A 23,185-nucleotide genomic window follows, 5' to 3' on the forward strand; every position below is an offset into this window, starting at 1 on the left:
CCTGAAAAATTGTGCGCGTCGATAATCTTCTTCTTTTTCTCTATCTTCTTGTTATGTGCCATTCATCCTCCGCTGTTGCCATTTCTAATATAAAGTAGTGTAAAGTTCTTACTTATATATGTCAGTAAGCTCGCCATGAAAGCGCTAAAATATACCGGTGTAGTGAGTTTACATTATTCACCCAAGGAGCTTTAGTTATTAGAGTTCCGGTCGGACGGTTTTTCCCGGGACACATTTCCGTTATTGATCTAAGTAAAGTCTGAATGTCGTTAAAACAGTTAACTCCATCTTGTGACACTTCTTCCACTCCCGTCCTTGCACGCTACACCGCTACAACAAAGATGACGGGGAGAAGACACTGCCGAAGGTGAGCCACGTAAATAAAACCGCCCACAAAACGGCGCATCCGGAAGCGACTGTCAGAAAGCGGCTTGAAGATGATCTGTAAAACATCATCTATGCAACATTTTGACCAAAGAACCACCATTACATGTTATGTAGACCAGTGTTTTTCAACCACTAGTGTGCCGTGAGATACAGTCTGGTGTGCCGTGGGAAAATATGTAATTTCACCTATTTGGGTTAAAAATATTATTTGCAAAACAGTAATAGTAATCTGCAAATGTGCCGTTGTTGAGTGTCGGTGCTGTCTAGAGCTCGGCAGAGTAACCATGTTGTACTCTTCCATATCAGTAGGTGGCAGCCGGTAGCTAATTGCTTTGTAGATGTCGGTAACATGGTTTGTCGTGATCACAATATGCAAACGACAGTGTGCAGGTAAAAGGGTATCTAATGCTTAAACCAAAAATAAACAAAAGACGAGTGCCACTAAGAAAAGGCATTGAAGCTTAGGTAAGGCTATGCAAAACAAAACTAAAACTGAACTGGTTGCAAAGTAAACAAAAACAGAATGCTGGACAACAGCAAAGACTTACAGCGTGTGGAGCAGACAGTGTCCACAAAGTACATCCGAACATGACACGACAATCAACAATGTCCCCGCAAAGAAGGGTAGCGACTACATAAATAGTCTTGATTGCTAAAACAAAGCAGGTGCGGGGAATAGCGCTCAACAAAACAGGAAAAGCCACCAAAATAGGAGCGCAAGACAAGAACCAAAACACTACATACAGGAAGACACCAAAAAACTCCAAATAAGTCATGGCGTGATGTGACAGTACTTTGAGACAATAGCTAACCCTAGGGTCATGCATGGCTGGTTATGGTTTGAATTCTTGCGGGAACAACTTTTTATTAGAGATGTCCGATAATATCGGCCTGCCGATATTATCAGCCGATAAATGCTTTAAAATGTGATATCGGAAATTATCTGTATCGTTTTTTTGTGTTTTTTTTTTATTAAATCAACATAAAAAACACAAGATGCACTTACAATTAGTGCACCAACCCAAAAAACCTCCCTCCCCCATTTACACTCATTCTCACAAAAGGGTTGTTTCTTTCTGTTATTAATATTCTGGTTCCTACATTATATAACAATATATATTAATACAGTCTGCAAGGGATACAGTCCGTAAGCACACATGATTGTGCGTGCTGCTGGTCCACTAATAGTACTAACCTTCAACAGTTAATTTTACTCATTTTCATTAATTACTAGTTTCTATAAAACTGTTTTTATATTGTTTTACTTTCTTTTTTATTCAAGAAAATGTTTTTAATTTATTTATCTTATTTTATTTTATTATTATTTTTAAAAAGGACCTTATCTTCACCATACCTGGTTGTCCAAATTAGGCATAATAATGTGTTAATTCCACGACTGTATATATCGGTATCGGTTTATATTGGTATCGGTTGATGTCGGTATCTGTAATTAAGAGTTGGACAATATCGGAATATCTGATGTCGGCAAAAAAGCCATTATCGGACATCCCTACTTTTTATTGTCAATATCAGCTGCTGAGTTTAATTTTTCAATGATGTCTGCTGGTGGTGTGCCTCCACATTTTTTCAATGAAAACAATGTGCCTTGGCTCAAAAAAGGTTGAAAAACACTGATGTAGACCACAAGGAAGTTTTTTCAATTAAATAATATGACCCCTTTAATGCGCCTTATAATCCGGTGCGCCTAAGATATGAAAAAAGATGAAAAATAGACCCGCTCATCGGCAGTGTGTTTTATAATCCGTAAATCACGGTACATGTAAAATTCCCCCCAAAGATACAGCAGTGACGTTGAGCTTGTTTTCTAAGTTTCGAAGTTTTGAAACGCCCACTTTTTTAGCTCCAAAATGTGGGCAGGCCTGCATCATCCTGGTGATGCCACCCACAGAAGACTGGAGGCAATGTCATGCTGCTTAACATGTGTTTTGGTAGCATCTTCAACCCAAATCATGCTGTTTTTGTAAATATGTCTGCTAGATGCATTGTTGCACAAGAAGGGGTCGGTCTGCATACCTTTCTAAATGATGGGTATTAGAGGAAAGTATGGAACTCTCTTGTCGAATGGACTCGATCGAGGAGTGTAATTTGCAGCAATCATTTGAATGATTCTGACTTCAGAGACGGGTTTGGCGCTGCATTCGGATTAAAAGCAATTTAAAAGACTTCCTACATAAAATGTAATGGTGTCAACATTTTGCATAGATTGTTTTACAGACCATCTTCAAGTCGCTTCCTGGCAATCTCTTCAGGTTGTGCCTTATTTACGTGCCTCCCCGTCAGCCATGTTGTGGTTTTTAGCGCTTCTATACGGATGATGGAACCAGATCTTTTCCATATATCCATATTTAAGTGTTACTTCTTTCCTTCCATAGTCGTATTACAAAATAGCTAGTATTCTTCCTTCTTTCTCTCTCTCATAGTAAGGTGTCGGCCTTCTAGCAGTGGAATGCAGAGAGTAGAGATAACTCAGGAAGTAGTCTAAACAACGGGGGTGGGAGCGAGGGACAGAGGGAAGAACACAGGAGTTCCGGGGTTTTGGGAGATCGATCTAGACTGGGCGAGGGAGCGTTTCTGTACTGGATTGGGTCTCACGTTTGTCTTCAAAGCTTTGAGAATAAACCACAAAATACCAACTACTGCCTGGTGATCAATTTAAACTCCATCTTATTTGCCATTAAAAGAACTTGGGAGTTGACAGCAGCTTAAAATCCCTGGGAGGAAGAGCTGTCTACGCAACAGGGGCCATCTGATTATTTTACTTAAAACTCAGGGGCCATCTGATTATTTTACTTAAAACTATACACTACTTTGTATTAGAAATGGCAATGGTGGAGGATGAATGTGCATGTACGAGCCAGTCTGCCCCACAACAAGAGGCTCGAGATAGATAAGGAACTTAGTGACGACAGCGTCAACCTAAAATAGCAGACTTGCACAAACCTCTTTGGGTAAACCTCTTCCATTTATGGAGATATCTGCTGATGTCATTAGTGACAAATAAGTCACTAGCAACTCAAATTCCAAACAGCTCATTTTGATGAATTATGAAAGGAATGCAAGATTGTTATAAAAATATCCCTGCCATGCCTCCATGGTTTGATTTAAAATTTGGGGATCCTAAATACACAAAAACTGGTGCAGGTGAAATGGAGTTAAAAATGCACTTTATTAGGCTCTCTGGGTGGCCCACACAAACTGGGAGTCAAATATATTGTACATACAAATACACATATATCCAATCCAATCCACTTTATTTATATATAGCACATTTAAAAAACAAAACAATAGAAGTTCCACAATGTGCTGCACAGAAGTTGAGCCATACATACTAGGAGAGTCAGTAATATAAAACATTTAACTATAAAATAATATATACATTAAATACATCAGAGAAAATAAAATAGATTAAAAAATCACACAATACTCACATAGACACAATTATTCATACATATATACATACATACGCGCACACCTAGGTACCTACGCTCCCACATACATACACAAATACAGTACATACCTGCACATTCACTGTACAAACACACATATATACATACTGTAGATCATTTGGTAAAATGACTGTTTTGTTGTTGTAGTTTTCGAACACACCACTAGGGTGTGCACATCAGGAAATCAGTTATTACCACTCTCTCATGCAGTGCATATGTACAATTGCTGTCCTCCCAAAGTCTTAATTAAAGCCAAGCTCTTCATGCAGCTGGGCATGGTTCTCCCGCAAACAACAACGCATACTGTACATATACATTCGCTGTACAAACATACATACAGTATATACATACTGTACATACACATTCCCTGTACAAACATACATATACACATACGGTACATACACATTCACTGTACAATCATACATATACACATACTGTACATACACATTCACTGTACAAACATACATATACACATACTGTACATATACATTCACTGTACAAACATATATATACATACTCTACATATACATTCACTGTACAAACATACATATACACATACTGTACATATACATTCACTGTAAAAACATACATATACACATACTGTACATATACATTCACTGTACAAACATACATATACACATACTGTACATATACAAGTACATATGCATACATACACTCATGCATATAATCACGTTTCATCAAACATATATTAACGTTGTTCCCTAGGGGAAACTGGGTATAACACATGGCACATTGACAAAGCTTAACCTATATCAACTATAACAATCTACAAGGTTAATACAGTTCACTTCTCTTTCTTCTCCTCCACTGATCTGCTTTCTTTTGTATTTCAAGTTATCATTACATATATGTATTGTTGCATTTGAAACAATTGCATTGTTGATAATAGAGGTAAATTATTGTTATTATTCATTATCAATAGTGCTATTTCTATTGGTATTTGTATTGCTCCATTTGTAGTGTAATAATGCTAATTGTCATTTCTGTGTTATTAATATGTATTTCACTAACTGCTTCTTTGCTAGCACTTTTACCATCATATTTGTACATATCCTATTTGCTGATGCTGTTCTATTGTTATTGTTATTGTTGTGTTTGTTGTTGTTATTGTTGTCTCTTTGTCTTATCCCCCTCTGGTCCCCACAATTTCCCCCTCCGTCTTCCTTTTTTTTCTCCTCCTGCTCCGGCCCGGCTGCACCAAATGATAATATAAATACATTTAATAATGTTAAATACAAATAAGGCAACAAGAGAAGTATCCTACACTTCTCTTTTGTAAAGTAAATCTGAACAGTCGATATGGGCATCTACATCAACTATATGATTTTCCTGAGTAGCTGGACAGGACAAAAAAATAAAATTAAAAAAATGCACTTTATTAATATTTCGGAATATTTGTATTTTGTTATTGAAGTATTGTGTTTGTGTGAATTTTATTTTAAAATAATTCTTTATTTGTGTTGATTGACTAATTTTATTTTACTCCTTCCTGTCCTGTCATGGCATTTCCGCCAGGCCTCCGTAGTTTCCTTTAGTCTGGCAGCTTGCGACGCTGAGGTGAGTCGTGTCCAAATTGGTGTCGTTTTCTAACAAAACCGAACAGTTTATTTTTGTCATCCTTGCTGTATATTGTTTACTTTTTATGTACCCTTAAGCTATGTGTTTTTGTGTTATTTTAACCGCTACAAGCGTTTTGTTTGAGTGACAGTGTTGGCGCGATTTGATTGAAGCAGGTGTCTTTCATGTCACGTGACCGGTTCTCTTTCACGTCACATGACTACACTAAATTAGCCTTTGTCCTGTTGGTAAAAAAAAGTATTTATTCTTCGTGTAGGAAGCAGAGCGGTGCAAGGAGTCACAGAGAAGGAGTTTATGTGATTGTTACTTCATTTTCAGGTATGTGTAATACTGTAAATGTGCATGTTGTCTTGCTTTTATTTAACTCCTTCCCCACGCAGTTCTTAATTTTGGCCGCTAGTCGGCAGTGTTTACTTTTTGCATCTTATATTGAGTCAATGCTGTATAATGATGCTGTTTATTTCTTAAAAATGTTAAACTCTCACTTCACTGCTTGCCGTGCTGAGGAAGCAGCTTCATTTTACTTCATTTTCAGAATAAAACCTCCTGTAAAGAAGTCCATTGTGTGATCCCTGTCGACAAACGCGTCACAAGACCCGTTACACAAACAGGTAAGAAAAGTTGATTTTGATTTTTTTTAGAACACCTTTAAAGTCCATTCAAGCATTTTATTTATTTCAAAGCAGCATCTGAAATATAACCCCACAAATGTTGACATTCTGTAATACAAATGCCATGTACATTATGAATAAAGCTGTTTTTTAATGAAAAATTCTGGCCTCCGCTGGTTTAACATTGTAGAGACATGCGTCTGCTCGCTCACGATCGCCCCCCACTTCTCCCAGTGTGGTGAGTCCAGTGTTTCCCCCAGAAAATGTGTTAGTTAAGGTGGTGTCTCTCCGGCGGACAGACCGGGGAAGGGGGTGGGTGGGTGTAAGGATTGGTGTAACTCGGCCTGTCGCCATCACGTCTCCACCTGGTCGCTGCCACCACAGCCTGGGAGGGCAATAGACTACAGACTGTGGTGACGTAGGCCGGCTTCGTTGCGTGAAGAAGCCTAACATTTTTGGTTGTGTTTTCTGCTCCATTTGCTGAATGGCGATATACGATATATATCTCAATATTTTTTCTGTAAAGTAAAAACAAAACAGTCCTAGTTACCTGAGATACTAAGTATGTCATTATTATGACTTACTGAGTCAAAATAATGACTTACAAAGTCAAATTAATGACTTACTGTAAGTAAGCGTTTGCCATAAGCGTTTGAAAAAGAGTTAAAAGTGGGGCCCCATGCTGACATGTTTAACTCATGCTTAATTTATTACAGCATTTGGGAAGCCTGTAGTTGATTTTTATTATGTAAATGTTATATTTTTATCAACATGTGATAGCAGGGACCCTGCCATTCAATACTAGGCTGCTACATTACTAATGATTAATGTAACTATAGCTGAAAAAATAGTACAATAGCAATAGGAGAGACTATTCAACCCTGAACACCATGGAGTTCATGTAGGCTTAATGATGCAGTTACATTATTATATCAACTATCAGAGACAGAAACTCTTCATTTAACATAATCTTTTTTGCTGCTTCAACACAGCTCAATCAACACAGAAAAAGGTCAAGTGAAATAACTTAGTTGTTAACTGTAGCTGGAGGTCAACAATGTTTGTCTTTCTCTCAGACAGACAGGGCTTTGCTGTCCATAATACGCACACACACACACACACACACGCACGCACACCGCAAAATGAGCTAACGTTACGCTAAAAGCTAATTAGCCTTCACCTCCAGGACTGCGAGCGAGGTGAGCTGCCGCTTATGTTTCTAGAACATCAACGGGCTTATAGTGATGTTACTAGTAGTTGACTGGGAGGTGTTTAATATAATTATGCTTACCTGCTAAACACCTTTCTGCTCACCAGACCGCAGGAGCACTGACTACATGCGCTCTGAATACGCCCTGCTGATTGGCTGTTACATGCAAGTGCCCCTGGCTGCAGCCCGCAGATCGAGGAGGGGCTTATTTTCCCTAAATGTGGGCTGGTCTAAACGTTTAACCCATGGGTTCACCCCCGCGGGCTCCATCTGGTGGCGGAGATCCGGCAGCACATTCTCAAACGTCAATAAAGCACAGCACAATGACTTAATATGGAAAAAGGTTCATGTATTTGATAGACTTAGACATTCCTACTTTTAACTTGTCAAATGTATTTTTTTACCATGAAAAAAAAAAAAAAAAAAAATATATATATATATATATATATATATATATATATATATATATATATATATATATATATATATATATATATATATATATATATATATATATATATATATATATATATATATATAAACCATAGCATTTCCATAAGAGTATAGACACATATTATTTTGTACACTCAATTATATTAGCTAAGTCAAATAAACCAAAGACAGAAGACATATCGAGTTTATTTAATAAGACCGGAAACCGTAGCAACGCCGGTAAACAAACCCCGAGAAGCCCATCCCTATGAGTGCTCCCAGCGCTACGGTCATCCGGAGGCGCACAGAGCTTTTGGGCATGATATTATATATATAATCATATTATATTATATACTATTATTTATAAAGCTCCGGGAGTCGCAAACGGCAACAATCACTTCCTCCTCCATGCTGCAGTTCACCCCGGACTGCACTACACTGCACTGAGTTTGACGGTTGAATGCTGATTGGCTGTTACTTGCATGAATATTTTAATGATCGACTTGTTTGGCTATCCATACATTAGTTTATAATGTACAATATCGAAGTTGGTCTTTATTCGTTTCGAAACCGGGTTGCTTTCGCGGTTCAAGGTAGTCAGAGAGCGGCAACTTACCTCAAGGCAGAAAACCGCGCAGTAGTATGGACTCAGACGGAAATACGATCTCCCGCTTTCTGCTTAAACGTTTAGACCAGCCCACATTTAGGGAAAATTTAAGCCCCTCCTCGATCTGCAGGCTGCAGTCAGGGGTTACTCGTTACATGCGCTCTAAATACGCACTGCTGATTGGCTGTTACCGCTCTGCGTGTAACCAATCAGATGGTTCTGTGGGTGGGACAATGCTGGGTGCTGCAGAGACGTACTGGCAGAGGCAGAACTAAGCGGAGCAGCTTGTTAAGACTTTAGTTTAGGCGGTGGCTCTTTGTTGTTAAGGTAGCCGCCTTAACAACAAAGCGCAGCGGGAAACCCTGGAGTCAGAGTACTGCTTACTAATGCATAAGCAGTGTTTAGACATTGGAGGACCTAAGTCTCCAGCTTCTTTTTTCTCTATTTATTCGATACAATGTGATTATCAATAATAATGATGCCACACTTACATTAAAAATAATTTTTAAACAGTCATCTAGCAGCTGTGAAATTATTTAAGGAGGTTGCTGAATAGACAATATGTCTAATAATGTTTTTTTTGACTGTTCAAATATGTTAAAAGACACACGTAGGAGGTAGGATTCTCAGTCCATCGTCTGTCTTTGCAGCACAAGCACTCCTCTCTCACAGCCATGTGTGGAACTCTGTCAGTTTGCGACTTATCTTTTGTGCTAAATACAAACAAAAAAATAGTGCTCCCAAAACATTGATGAGTGTTGATAAATCATTTTACGTGTGCTATCTACACCGTATATTCTGGACCATAGGGCGCACCGGATTATAAGGCGCACTGCCGATGAATGGTCTATGTTTGATCTTTTTTCATATATTAGGTGCACCGGATTATAGGGCGCTTTAAAGGGGTCATATTATGATTTTTTTTTTCTAAATTGAAAACACTTCCTTGTGGTCTACATAACATGTAATGGTGGTTCTTTGGTCAAAATGTTGCATAGATTATGTTTTACAGATAATCTTCAAGCCGCTTTCTGACAGTCGCTTCCGGATGCGCCGTTTTGTGGGCGGTCTTATTTACGTGGCTCACCTTCGGCAGCGTCTTCTCCCCGTCATCTTTGTTGTAGCGGTGTAGCGTGCAAGGACGGGAGTGGAAGAAGTTTCAAAAGATGGAGCTAACTGTTTTAATGACATTCAGACCTTACTTAATAACGGAGCAGCATCTCCTCATCCAAAAACGACAACACCGGAAATGTGTCCAGTGAAAAAACGTCCAACCGGAACTAATAACTAAAGTTCCTGGGGTGAATAATGTAAACTCACTACACCGGTATGTTTTAGCGTTTTCATGGCGAGTTTACTGACAGATATAAGTAAGAACTTTACACTACTTTATATTAGAAATGGCAACAGCAGAGTATGAATGTCACATAACAAGAAGATAGAGAACAAGAAGAACCCTATCGACTACGGTGTCGCCACAGACTACAAAGGCGGTTGTGCACAATTTTTCAGGATTCATGCAGATCCCAAATACAGATCAGTAAATACCAGAAGGTGAGAAAAGTTGGTTTTTCAAAATATTGCGAAACAAAGCGGCAGATATGTCTTACTTTATACACACACCATAATAATACTCATATGTTTAATGCAGCAACAATCCTTCAAGCAGTGCGGCTTCATAGCTTACCAAAATTGTACTAAACATTTTGATAAGACTTTTGAGCTCCGTGTGTAATGTTCTATATTTTCAATGGAACATTTAAAATGTTGGTGTTGTTTACTTGAGACATATTGCCATCATAGTGCAGCCTACACTTATCTTTTATGTTTGACTGCCATCTACTGGTCACACGTATCATTACACCATGTACCAAATAAAATAGTTCTAGGTGGGTAAGCTCAACCAAACTTATTCCTTACATTAGGCGCACCGGGTTATAAGGCGCACTGTCAAGTTTTGAGAAAAAAAAAATATTTTAAGTGCGCCTTATAGTCCGGAGAATACGGTAATACTGTATATTTGCATTTGATGGTCAGCACTTATTTTGCGTATTCATGAAGACAGAGATGCAAAATGGATTGCACTTCTGATTCTGCTCACTTAACAGACGCAATCCACTTTGCACACATGTAGTAGATTCAGCTTTGCGTGTGCTGTCAAATCTTCAAATGTTTAGTTAGTAAGGCCAGTGTTTCCCATAAACTGCCAAGATACCTGTGGCGGTGGGGGCGTGACTATGGGCGTGGTCACCATGACATCATCGAGTAATTTGCATAATTTACTACAATGATATGATTTTCTCTAAAAAGGCTCAAAAAATGTATACTTACTAATTAATAATAACAGTTTTGTTTTAAATGTCCATCCATCCATCCATTTTACAAAATAATTACAACACTTTATGTACATATTTATATACAGATTTGAACAATAAGTTATTCATTGAAATATATTTAGTAATTGTGGTTCTTACAAAAAATATATCTTATAAAAATATAAAAGCTAAAATGTCTCTTAAAGCTCTGCCCCTTTAATTAGTGCATACTAAATAATTTAACTTTAGCCTACTACTACAACCATATTATTTACCAGCAACATAAAGTGAAACAGAGGCAGAGGTGTCCTGCCACAGTCAGTAACAAATAAACAGAAAACAGTAGTGGTGGTAGATAGACACAAAGCTTCATCAAACATCTGATCCACTGAACAAAGAGTTCCAAAAATCTTGATCCTACACTTCTCTTTTGTAAAGTAAATCTGAACAGCCGATAAGGGCATCTACATCAACTATATGATTTGGCTGAGAAGCTGGACAGGACAAAAAAAAAAATATATATATATATATTTTTTTGTGGCGGCCTTAATTCTTTCGTGGCGGGCTGTCACAAATAAATGAATGTGTGGGAAACACTGCAGGCCCATTGTGTTCAATGTGCAATAAAAATAAAAAGTTGCCATTTTACCATTCATTGTCTTAGTCATAGTCCTTTTTTGGACTACAAAGCAACATGACGTGTAAAGTTTGCTGATACTTTGAAAGCCTTGCTTTATTGGTTTGGGAGAAATTGCACTATGCCAATCCCAAAGAGGTCAGAAGCACATCTCAAGACAGGAAATTTGCCATTTGTAAAATAAGTAGAGAAATGAGTAGGAAAATGGGGGTTGCTGATAATAGACCTCTTACATTTTACTGTGTCTTCCCCCAGATGGGCATTTCCTCTGATTTGTTCAGAGTAGTCTGAGGCAGCAGAGTTCTTAACCGGAGGCATTACACTAAAAGCAAAACCATGTTTTTGATGTGAGTTTTCTAACCCCACCACATAAATTTAATAATTTGCCCTCGAGGTTGACGTGTTTCCAGGCAGCCATGCATGCCATACGACCCTTGGCAATAACTGCTAAGAAGCCTTGAAAGTGACCTCTGTGGGTTGCAGCCATATAACAAGGTATTGTCAGTAAGGAGCGCTCATAGTATGCACAGTGTAGGTTTTTTTTATCATGCCCTGAGGAATTTAAATGACAAATGAGATATAGGTAGTTGTTGGGGAGGAAAATTGCAACAGTTCAGGGACAATGAGTGATCCCTCCTCAAAACACCTGATAAATCACATTGCATTTACTGTATTTAGATGGAAATGCATTTCTCTATACAGTAACCTGTTACTGTTGGATACTGCCTACTATTTACTTGATTTTATTCTTAAATACATGTAATTAGACTTTATACATGGAACCTTGCTATGACTAATTAGCAGGCTAAACTAAATTAACTGCATCCTAATTCTCCCTGCCTTTTAACCATGTTGTATTTAAGCTTTGTCAGACTATTTTCCACATGTCCTGGATTCTATGAGTGAAAAAGCAAATTGTTAGTCTTCACTTCAATTTATAGAAATGTGTTCACTATCATTCATTCATTTTTTTTTCATGTGTTTATTTATTTCAGGCAATGACATAAAAAAGTACAAGTTGACAACACATAATAACATAAATTAATATAGTGCAAAAGGTAATGTATGGTATTCAATGCATGATTGTCCAGTTTTGCCTGAAAGGGAGTGGGAAGAAGATAATGTATTTAATCCCACCCCCAGTTCTCCATTCAGTGATTATTCACATGAGTTCACTGTTACTTTGTTCAAGGATTATAATACAGATGTTGTATCACAGTGGCATTACCACAGGTAACAATAATTATTACACTGTAACAATAATTTGTATCAACAATGTAGGAATAATGAATATACCAACAATGGTAATAGACAAAATGCCAACAATGGTAATAGACAACATACCAACAATGGTAATAGACAACATAGCAATAATGGTAATAGACAACATAGCAATAATGGTAAGGAAACATTGAGCACATGTTAACATGTTAACTCCCTTATCTTTCTTAATTTATATGCTGTTTCACACTCATAGGAACCAGTAAAGTACTGAATCATTCCACATATCTGTACAACAGTACAGCTAGGTAAAATATCGGCGTCACACAAAAAAGTTGCTGTTGTGGTTGAAGGCTTTAAATACCAATGAAAATAGCAATTATGTGCAGTCTGTCAGTGTTTCTTGCAAGTCCGCTGGGATAGGCTTCATCATTTACTGTTTGAGAGTAGCGTCAAGACCTGGATTGTAGCACGGCTTAAGAAATAATTCTGCTGATAGCACACACTCACACACGCATACACACAAATACGATTGCCTCCTGATCTTTAATTAAGGTTATAGTGTCCTCTGTGACATTAATCCATTTAAGCTGTTAGGTGCATATCAGCCATGGACATTTGAGAGGTACATGGCATTTGGGACCACATTCAAAATGTGATGGAACTTGTAACTAGGGCATCTTAAGAACTCACCTGTACCAGAGCCAAAAATGCAGCTGAGTACTTTAATATGGTACGCAATAGTAGTTTGAGAAAAGGTTAATTAGCCGAGTACGATAGAGTTTATATTTAGGTAAATAACTACAGTTTACATTAAAAAAAATGTATAGGTTAATAGGCCAACACCACAGGTGGGTAGTAACGCGCTACTTTTACCCTGTTAAATTGTTATATATAAGGAATATCGGTATTGGTATCGAATCGATAAAATACTAACGACATACATCCCTAATCATCGCCGATTGGTCAAATTATATGATGACGTAATCAATGTTCCCTCTAATTTTTCATGTGTGTGAGCAAACGCACAAACACCCTGAGCATTCAGTGGAAAACAGACGTGCACACTGTGGCCATACCGGCAGCACATTTGTCTCAAACCTGACATAACAATTTAAATGTCTTATTATTATAATCAAGTGACTAGTCAATTTCAAGAGATTATTTTCTAATATATGTGATTTGGCCCACTTAGATCATGTTTTTTTTTTTAATCAGCTATGCACTATAGTATTTTATGCCTGGGTGGGGATCCTGTTTTGGAAAGATTGTGTACCCCTTTCAGAGATCACATTTAGTTCCCCTTAAAACATTCACATGTTGCATGAGATGAAGTGTTTATTAACTTTCTGTCCGTAAAATAAATATTTTTATTAGCAATTATGTAGTCCTGTAACATTTCATGATTAATATCCAAAAAATAGCATTCTTAACAAATGACAGTAGAATAAGCACACTGATCGAGGAGTCGTAGTAAAACGACCTGAAATTTACGCTTTACGTGTAGTGTTGGAGTTGTCCAACTTTTTGTGTGGCCATAAACGTGGCTAATTGCCATAGTGTATGTGTTGGTGCAGGTGAGAGAGGGAGCAAGCGGCTGCTGTTGATATAACAGATGACAAAGAGTTGCTTTTGGCTTGGTTTGTACGATAGACAACGACCAGTTTTGCTAGTTAAAAGTATTTTACACATTGTTTTGGTGTGGTTATGGCCGACAAACAATTTCGCTAAATAAAGGGACCGATGGAATTCCTGTCCTCCTTTAAGTGTCTCCACAGACGTTACAATAATTTAAGTGTTGACAAACATTGTTTTATCTGTTGTGGCCGCCTTTCGTCACCTGTTACTCACAGTTGCATTGCAAAATCATACAAAACAAACGATTTGTTTATTTTGTTTAGAGTGGGATTTGATTTTTTGCGCGACATAGATTTGCTGTGGGCAGAGGACGCGTGAGCACTGCGCAAATGCGCAGGTGCGCACCTTAGAGGGAACGTTGGACGTAATGTTGACCCCGCCCTGGGCATGACCGCACCGCCACGAGTATGTTGGCAATCTGGCGGAAACCCCGTTGTCTAAATTCACTTCCATGGAGATGGCTTCCTTTTTCTTTGTCGCACAGCCATCAGAAGAGAATACCCTACGCTTGGGAGATATAATGTCGGGCAACAAGTTAACTAAAACAATGAAAGCAACCTTTCATTGTTTTAGTTAACTGTGGCTACGTAACCACTACGTATTCCTCCGCCACACAAACACTTGTTCTATTTATCAGTAATATTTATTATTTATCAGAGTACCTTTTGTGACCACAAAACGAGTAACACAAAACGGCTGAAGAATCTTGTTCAAAGGTTTAAATCGATGTATATGATATACTGTACATATTTTTAACAGCTTTACATGAATATTATAACCTAATAAAACATAAATGTAATCATTTATTAGGTTGTAGTGTAAAATGTGCATTAAAGTGCACAAATATACTGTAGGGTAGTTTAATCAAATGTATGCACACTTTGATGGTTAAAAACATATTAAACAGGTTTCCTACAGTTTGTCATCAATGTTTTCATTGCTGTTGTCACCTTGTTGTATGCATGCATAGTGGCGCTAAGTAGCACAACTCAATTGGGGATGCATTTCTTGTCAGAACTCCACTTGGTTTCCCTTTTTGCATATTGAATCAAATTCTCACCTCTGCTTACTTGAGGGCAGGGACAGACCTTTGTTTTGATTGGCACGCTATGCGGCCAATTACACGAGAGGACGAACAAATATATCATATATAAGTCAGAATCACACGGTACTTTGTATTAGAAATGGCAACAACAGAAGATGCATGTGCATGTACGAGTCAGTCTGCCCCACAACAAGAGGATGGGCATAGATAAGGAACTTAACTCCAGCGCATGTTCACCACTGTGTTACATGGCCTTTCCTTTTAACAACACTCAGTAAACGTTTGGGAACTGAGGAGACACATTTTTGAAGCTTCTCAGGTGGAATTATTTCCCGTTCTTGCTTGATGTACAGCTTAAGTTGTTCAACAGTCCGGGGGTCTCCGTTTTGGTATTTTAGGCTTCATAATGCGCCACACATTTTCAATGGGAGACAGGTCTGGACTACAGGCAGGCCAGTCTAGTACCCGCACTCTTTCACTATGAAGCCACGTTGATGTAACACGTGGCTTGGCATTGTCTTGCTGAAATAAGCAGGGGCGTCCATGGTAACGTTGCTTGGATGGCAACATATGTTGTTCCAAAACCTGTATGTACCTTTCAGCATTAATGGCGCCTTCACAGATGTGTAAGTTACCCATGTCTTGGGCATTAATGCACCCCCATACCATCACAGATGCTGGCTTTTCAACTTTGCGCCTATATATATATATATATATATATATATATATATATGTATTGTGTCATTGTGCTCAACTATCAGAATGCGTGTGTGAGATTAACATATGCTTTCACACGGAGTGGCGATCACGATGATTAAAGTATGCATGTAAATTTAATACCAAATTGCCAAATATGTAAAAATTCAGTACAATGCATGAAAGGCCGATTTTTGGGGCAACTGTAGACCCGCGCGTGTGCACCACATTACATTACATTACAAAACACACATTCGAACACTTCAAGCAGAAGGAGCGAGTGAGGAACCAGGGTAGAGAGCTGAAAGGATCCAACTTCAGCATCAACGACCAGTTTCCTAAGGAAATTCTCGACCGGCGACGCCATCTGTTTCCGCTTCGCAAGAAGTTTATCACCGAAGGATGCCGTGCAGTCATCGCGGTGGATAAACTTTTCATCAACGGCCAACTTTACCGTGATCCGGAAGCCACGCCGTGGCTGTATTATTAGCGTCTGAAACACGGTAAATGTTGTATTTTGTTTTTGTTATTTCATTATGCTTCAATCCCTCTTCCCCTAACCCCCCCCTCTTGCTCACAATACACCTGTGCGTCATCATAGCGCACACGTAAACACCATACGCTCGCTCTCTCTCTTTTGGTAAACCAACATGTTTACTGTTTTACTTTTTTGTTTTCCTTTTTATGTTACTTATTTCACTACCTGTTCAATCCACCACTCTCTTCTTTTCTTTTTCTTTTATGTTTTTTGTTTTGTTTTTCTCTTTCTATTTCTCCACCTGTTGTGTGTGTCCCCTTGTCGTCATCAGCATTTACACTCACAGCTAATACATGCACAACTATACACACTATACACACCTACATATATGCATGATAGGCTTACATTTAGATACAGACATGCATTATTTACACATAAAGTACACACATACATCCACACACTTGGTTACAGTCTAGTTTAGTATGTCCACTGTGCAGTTTGTCACTTGGAATGTGCGTGGAGTCGGGTCAAAGGAAAAAAATATAAAAATTCTTAATCATTTGAAGAGTATGCAAGCAGACATTGCTTTACTACAAGAGACTCACCTCTCCAAGTCCGATACCTCAAAACTGCATTCATCGCAATACCCACACACATACTTTGCTAGTTACAACTCCAAACAGAGAGGCGTAGCCATTCTCATTAGTAGAAAGGTCAACTTTACATTCCATAACTCCATTACTGACATAGAGGGAAGATACATCATTCTTAATATTTCTGTTGACGGGAGAAACTTATGTATCGCCAACATTTATGGTCCAAATGTTGATGACCCCTCCTTTTTTCACACTTTCTTCTCTTCACTTTCTCCTCACTCAAACCACTGCTTGATTCTAGGAGGGGACCTCAACTTAGTATTTAATCCAAATATAGATCGGTCCAGAGTGACTGGGAGTCACCGTGAGTCTCAATCAGTGGTAATACTTAAGCAATATATGAACGATTATGGTCTTTGCGATGCCTGCCGTTTTTATCACCACACTCTTAGGGAATACACTTATTTTTCCCCAGTTCACCACTCATTCTCTCGCATTGATTACTTTTTAACTAGTAGCTCAATGTTATCTGATATCGCAAACATTCACATTCATCCTATCATCATCAGTGACCATGCACCTGTCTCACTTTCCCTCACTAACAAAACTATAACTGCACCTATAAAACAATGGAGACTTAATACATCATTACTAAAGGACCCAGACTTCCTCAACTATTTTGAGAAAGAATGGACAGATTTTTTAGATTTTAATGATCAACCAGAAATCACGGCGTGCATTCTCTGGGAGGCCGCAAAAGTAGTTATGCGAGGAAAAATAATTTCTTATTCATCATACAAGAAAAAAAAGGAACGTTTACTAGAGCAGGAACTTGAAAACGAAATAAAAATATTAGAAATAGCTTATGCGAACTCACAAAATGAACATACTCTGAACGAACTGAGAAAACTCAAATTAGATTTAAGAGAAATAATTGATAAGAAAAGTAAATTCCTGCTCCAGAGGTTACGCTTAGAAAAATTTGAACATGACAATAAACCAAGCAAATATTTGGCTAACCAACTAAAATTAAACAAAGAAAAAAACTCCATACCATCCATTAAGGATTCAGCTGGGAACATTACTCACGTTCCTGAGGAAATTAACTCCATATTTAGAGACTTTTACAGAAACTTGTATACACCCCAGATTGACCCATCTCTTTCAGACATTGAGACATTTCTCAATGGTATAGACTTACCTAAATTAAATACAAGGCAGGTATCAAATTTAGATCTTGCTATTTCTGTAGATGAACTTCACGATGCTCTTCAACAGATGCCAAACAATAAAGCACCAGGGCCTGATGGGTTCCCTGTGGAGTTCTACAAAACATTCTGGTCACTGCTAGCTCCGATATTTACGAAAATGGCTTTAGAGATTAAAGAAAACTCATTCCTTCCTCCAAATATGAACTCTGCCACAATCAGTCTCTTGCTAAAACCTGATAAAGACCCAACACTTCCATCCAGTTACCGGCCAATCTCCCTGATTAATGCTGATCTTAAAATTATCTGCAAAGTATTAGCTCAAAGATTAGAAAAAGTCACTCCATATATAGTACATCCTGATCAAACAGGTTTCATCAAAGAGAGACAATCGTCCAACAATGTTCGCCGTCTACTCAATGTGATAGACTATTATGTTATTCATAATTTAAAAACAGCTGTTGTTTCATTAGATGCTGAAAAAGCATTTGATAGAGTGAATTGGAATTTTCTTTTAGCTACTCTACAGAAATTTGGATTTGGAGACTCATTTATAGAATGGATCAAGGTCCTATATAGTTTCCCTACAGCTTCAGTTAGAACGAATAGCCAAATCTCCCCAGGGTTTAATCTTATGAGGGGCACAAGGCAAGGGTGTCCACTTTCTCCGTCACTGTTTGCTATATTTATTGAACCTCTTGCAACCGCAATTCGACAGCATGCAAATATTAAAGGCATCCATACCGCAACCGTTCATCATAAAATAAGCCTTTATGCTGATGATGTATTACTTTTCTTACAAAATCCACATTCTTCTCTTCAAGATACAATCTCACTTATCAATAAATTCAGTTCTATTTCAGATTACTCAATCAACTGGTCCAAATCTACTGTGTTACCAATTAATTTTGACTTTCAGAGCACCTCATCGATTCCACTGCATAAAGGGAACATTAAATACCTGGGAATCAATATTTCCTCCACATTGTCAGATCTGAATCACTTGAATTACTCCCCAATCTTAAAATTGATTGAGGATGATCTGGCGTGTTGGAAAGCACTGCCAATCTCACTTATGGGAAGGGTTTCTACCGTGAAAATGATGGTCTTGCCTAGGGTTAATTATCTCTTTTCAATGATTCCAACCAAACCTTCTCAAATCTGGTTTAAATCACTAGACTCACACATCAATCAGTTTCTTTGGAAGAGTAAACCAGCACGAATCAGCCTTAAAACTTTACAAAAACCCAAAGAATACGGGGGTCTAGAACTCCCAAACTTTTCATATTACTTCCTTGCAAATAAACTACAATATATATTAAAATGGACCAATCCCACTTTATTAGATAGTTTATGGTTAGAGATTGAACAATCACTTAGCCAGGAGATCCCAATTTCTAACTTGCCCTTTATTAGCCAAATTCTCCGAAAACACAACTGCTTCAAAAGTATTAATATACGCACTACCTTAACAGCTTGGTGGGAGTTTTTGAAAGTAACTGGATCCCCACTCACTCCCTGTCAATTTACGCCTATTTGGAATAATCCTGATTTTCTTTTAAACAAGAAGCCATTGAACTTTCCAACATGGTATGATAAAGGAGTCAGATGTCTTGGGGATATCATCAATGCAAACAGTTTTATCTCTTTTAAAAGTTTAATAACACAATATGCAATCAATCCTAATAAATTCCTAGAATATATACAAATCAAATCTGTAATTAGCGCAAGATTCAACAAAACAACATGGGAAAGTAATCCTACGACCGTTAAATTCTTCAAAACATCTGCCCCCAAAGCTTTATCCAAATTATATGCTCTCTTATCAAAAAAAAGATAACACAATAAGTATCCCAACTTCCAAATGGCACTCAGACGTATCCACAAGCCTTGACCCAGAATTCTGGAAACAAATATGCCTCAATACTTCTCGTTTGATTAAGAATACGAATTTACGACTGATTCAGCTCAAAATACTTTACAGAATACATTACACCGGTCCAAGAATGTATACAATGGGTTTAGCTGACTCTAACATTTGTGTACACTGCTCAGATAATAAGGTAGATAACTACTTACACTCAATGTGGTCCTGTGCTTAGTAACTTTTGGCTTGGAGTGTGCGAGAACCTATCATTAGCGTTAGAGATTCCTATTCCCATCTCCCCCGCACTCTGCCTGTTGGGTGATCTCTCCGCAACTGACTTTGATATAAACAAAACATACCTCCTTATAAATGCAATAGGCATCGCCAAGAAAACTATTCTCATGAATTGGAAATCAAAAAATAATTTATGTATAAACCTTTACAAAAACATTTTATTAGATTATGTAGTTATGGAAAGAATGTCTGCTGAATCAAAACAACAACTGACAGAATTCAGTTCTCTTTGGGCACCGCTAATTGATTTCCTGACCTGATTCCCATGGGGGCCGGGGCTGGGGCTCTGTCCCGGGGGTCTTGCTCCGTGGGTGGGGGGTCGTGGGTGCCGGGGGGGCCGTGTGCCGCGGGGTCGGGTGGGCCTGGGGTGTGTTCCCTGGTGCCGGCCTGGCGGGCCGATCCGTGAGTGGTCTGGGGGCTGGGGGTGCCTGGGCGGGGGTTGGGGTGCGGGTGGAGCTGTTGGGGGTGGCCGCCTTGGGTTGGGTGGGGGGCTGCCCCTCTCGTGGGTGGTTGGGCGGAGGGGTTGCGCCCGTGGGGCCGGGGCCTTGCCGCTGTCGGGCGGGGGTCGGCTCGTGCCCCTCTGACTTCGGGTGTCCGTGGGCTTCCTCCTTCCCCTGGGGCGCGGGGTGGGGTCTGCCCGGGGTCGCCCTACGCTGCGGCTGTGCGGGCCTGCCTGGTGCCGGGTTGGGGGGGCTGCTTGCCTCCCTTGTAGGGGCCCCGGCGGTGCTCCCCGACTGCCCTGCGGGGGACTCCCTCCTGTGTTTTACTCCGCCCTTATTTATTTATTAATTTTATTTATATATATACTTATATATTTTTTTTAATTATCTATTTAATACATTTTATTTATTCTGTTAAATTATATATGTGTATATATATATATGTGCGTGTGTGTGTGTGTGTGTGCGTGTGTGTGTGTGTGTGTGTGTGTGTGTGTACGTTTGTATGTATGTATGGTGGAATCTGTGTGTATGTATGTAGGTACATGTGTGTGTGTCGCTGCCCCGGTGTGCATTGCTGATCGCGGCACCAGGCCTGCAGAGATGCCATGGCATGCCGGCTGTGGGCGCAGGGCTGGGCCCTTATGGCTTTTTGCCGGATGGGGTGCCTGGTGGGCGGGGGGGCCTGGACGTGCGGGAAAGGCTGCGGGGTTTGGTGGCGCTGGACACTGTTGGCAACCAGGCCTCATGTTTATTTTTATTTTATTTAATTTAAAGGGTTTATTTTATTTTATTTATTATTATTATTATTATTATTTTTATTTTTTATTTTTTTTTGTTTTTGTTTTGTTTTGGTGTATGTATGTGTGCATATGTATATGTATGTAGGTGTATATATGTGTGTGTGTGTGTGTGTGTATGTGTATATGTATATGCATGCATGTGTGTATGTGTATGTATGTGTATATACATATATGTATGTATATGTGTATGTGTATGTATGTGTGTAGGTGTGTGTATGGGTGTGGATGTCCGGTGGATCGATTGGCCTGTATGTGGATGAGTTGGGGTAGGTGGGTTGGTGGCCTCTGTGGTAGCTGGGGGTGTGCGTTGTTGTGGTTTATGGGGTAGGTCGCTTTTTTTTGTTTCGGTTTCGGCGGCCGCGGGTGTTTGTACTGCGGACGGGCGGTGGTGGTGATGGTTGCTGTGGTACTGCCGGCGGTTGGCGTCGCTGTGTTGGGTTGGAGTGGTTGGGGGACTGTGGCTGGTATCTGTGCGCTTGTGGGGTTGTGGGGGCTGGCTGGCGTTAGCTTGCCGGCTGGTTTGGGGGCTGGCGTGCGGACGGGGTGCATTGACTTCTTCCCCAGTTGGGGGGCGCCATCCCCTGGCCGGAACTCGTATGGGTACGTTGCTGTATGGATGGCCGGGATGCGGTGTTTGCATTGGGCATGGGGCTGTGCAGTTTTTCTGCGTTTGGTTGCTGGTATGGGCTCTGCGGGGTTGGGTTGGGGCGGGCGGGGGCTGGCTTTGTTTGGCGGGGGGGTGGGCTCGCGTGGCGTCACGCTAAAGTGGTCTGGTGTGGGTCACGGGCCGTGGGGGGGCTTCCTGGCCGTAGTTCCTGGTTGTCGGCCGCATGGACTGGGGGGGATGTCCGGGCCCTCTACTCCTCCTACTTATAGCACACACAGTCACACAAATATAGGACTTTGGGGGATTGTCCTGCGGGGAGGCATGGCGGGGGGTTGATGATGCCTCCTATGGGGCTCCAGTCCTCCTGTCTTGTCCCCTGCTCGTCCATCCCTCAATCTTAGCTGCATATTAGACACTTAGGATTTGGAGGGCTCGGCTTGGTTGGGACCCACCAAGACCTTGATGTCCCCCAATTTTAATCGCTTTTTTTTTTTTATCGCTTTGATTTGATTGGGTGGTGCTGGCTGTCTGGGGGTGTTGTGGCTGCTGTTTCTGCTGCCGTTTTTTTGTGGTGTGGGCGCCCGTGGCTGCTGGGTCTGGTGCAGGGGGGTGGCTGATGTTGTGACTGGTGGCAGCGCGCGCGCGTGGTGGTTGTCGGGGCTGACAAACTCTGTATATGTATGTGTATGTGTGTGTGTGTATGTATGTATGTATGTATGTATATATATGTGTATGTGTATGCATGTGTATGTGTGTGTATGTGTACATGTGTATGTTTATGTGTATGTATATATATATATGTATGTATATTTCTGGGGGTACGTTCTGGGCCTGCCTGTTGGGTGTGGGTCGGCGCCTCAGGCTACTGCATCCGGACTGCGTGTCTGGAGCTCCTGGGTCCCACCGTCCATCCTTTCCGGGTGCCCGTCTTGGTTGGGGCCTGCTGGGTCTGGTCCCTGCGTCTACTGTGGTAGCTTGGTGCTGCAGGGTATTACGAGGTGCTGCGAGTCGGCCAGTTGTTGGGGTA

At 39.9% G+C, this 23,185-nt stretch overlaps 1 long non-coding RNA gene across 1 annotated transcript in view; it reads left to right on the top strand.

Annotated features, from left to right (window-relative positions):
• Nucleotides 1-5,389: 5,389 nt before the first annotated feature.
• Nucleotides 5,390-23,185, top strand: part of LOC133634931 (uncharacterized) — a 109,525-nt gene continuing 91,729 nt past the window's right edge. Inside the window, exons 1-3 of the long non-coding RNA XR_009821995.1 lie at nucleotides 5,390-5,432; nucleotides 5,710-5,771; nucleotides 5,989-6,064. This is a non-coding gene — a long non-coding RNA (uncharacterized LOC133634931). The remainder of the gene's footprint in view (nucleotides 5,433-5,709; nucleotides 5,772-5,988; nucleotides 6,065-23,185) is intronic.

This window comes from Entelurus aequoreus, linkage group LG19, assembly GCF_033978785.1.
Source record: "Entelurus aequoreus isolate RoL-2023_Sb linkage group LG19, RoL_Eaeq_v1.1, whole genome shotgun sequence".
NCBI lineage: Eukaryota > Metazoa > Chordata > Actinopteri > Syngnathiformes > Syngnathidae > Entelurus > Entelurus aequoreus.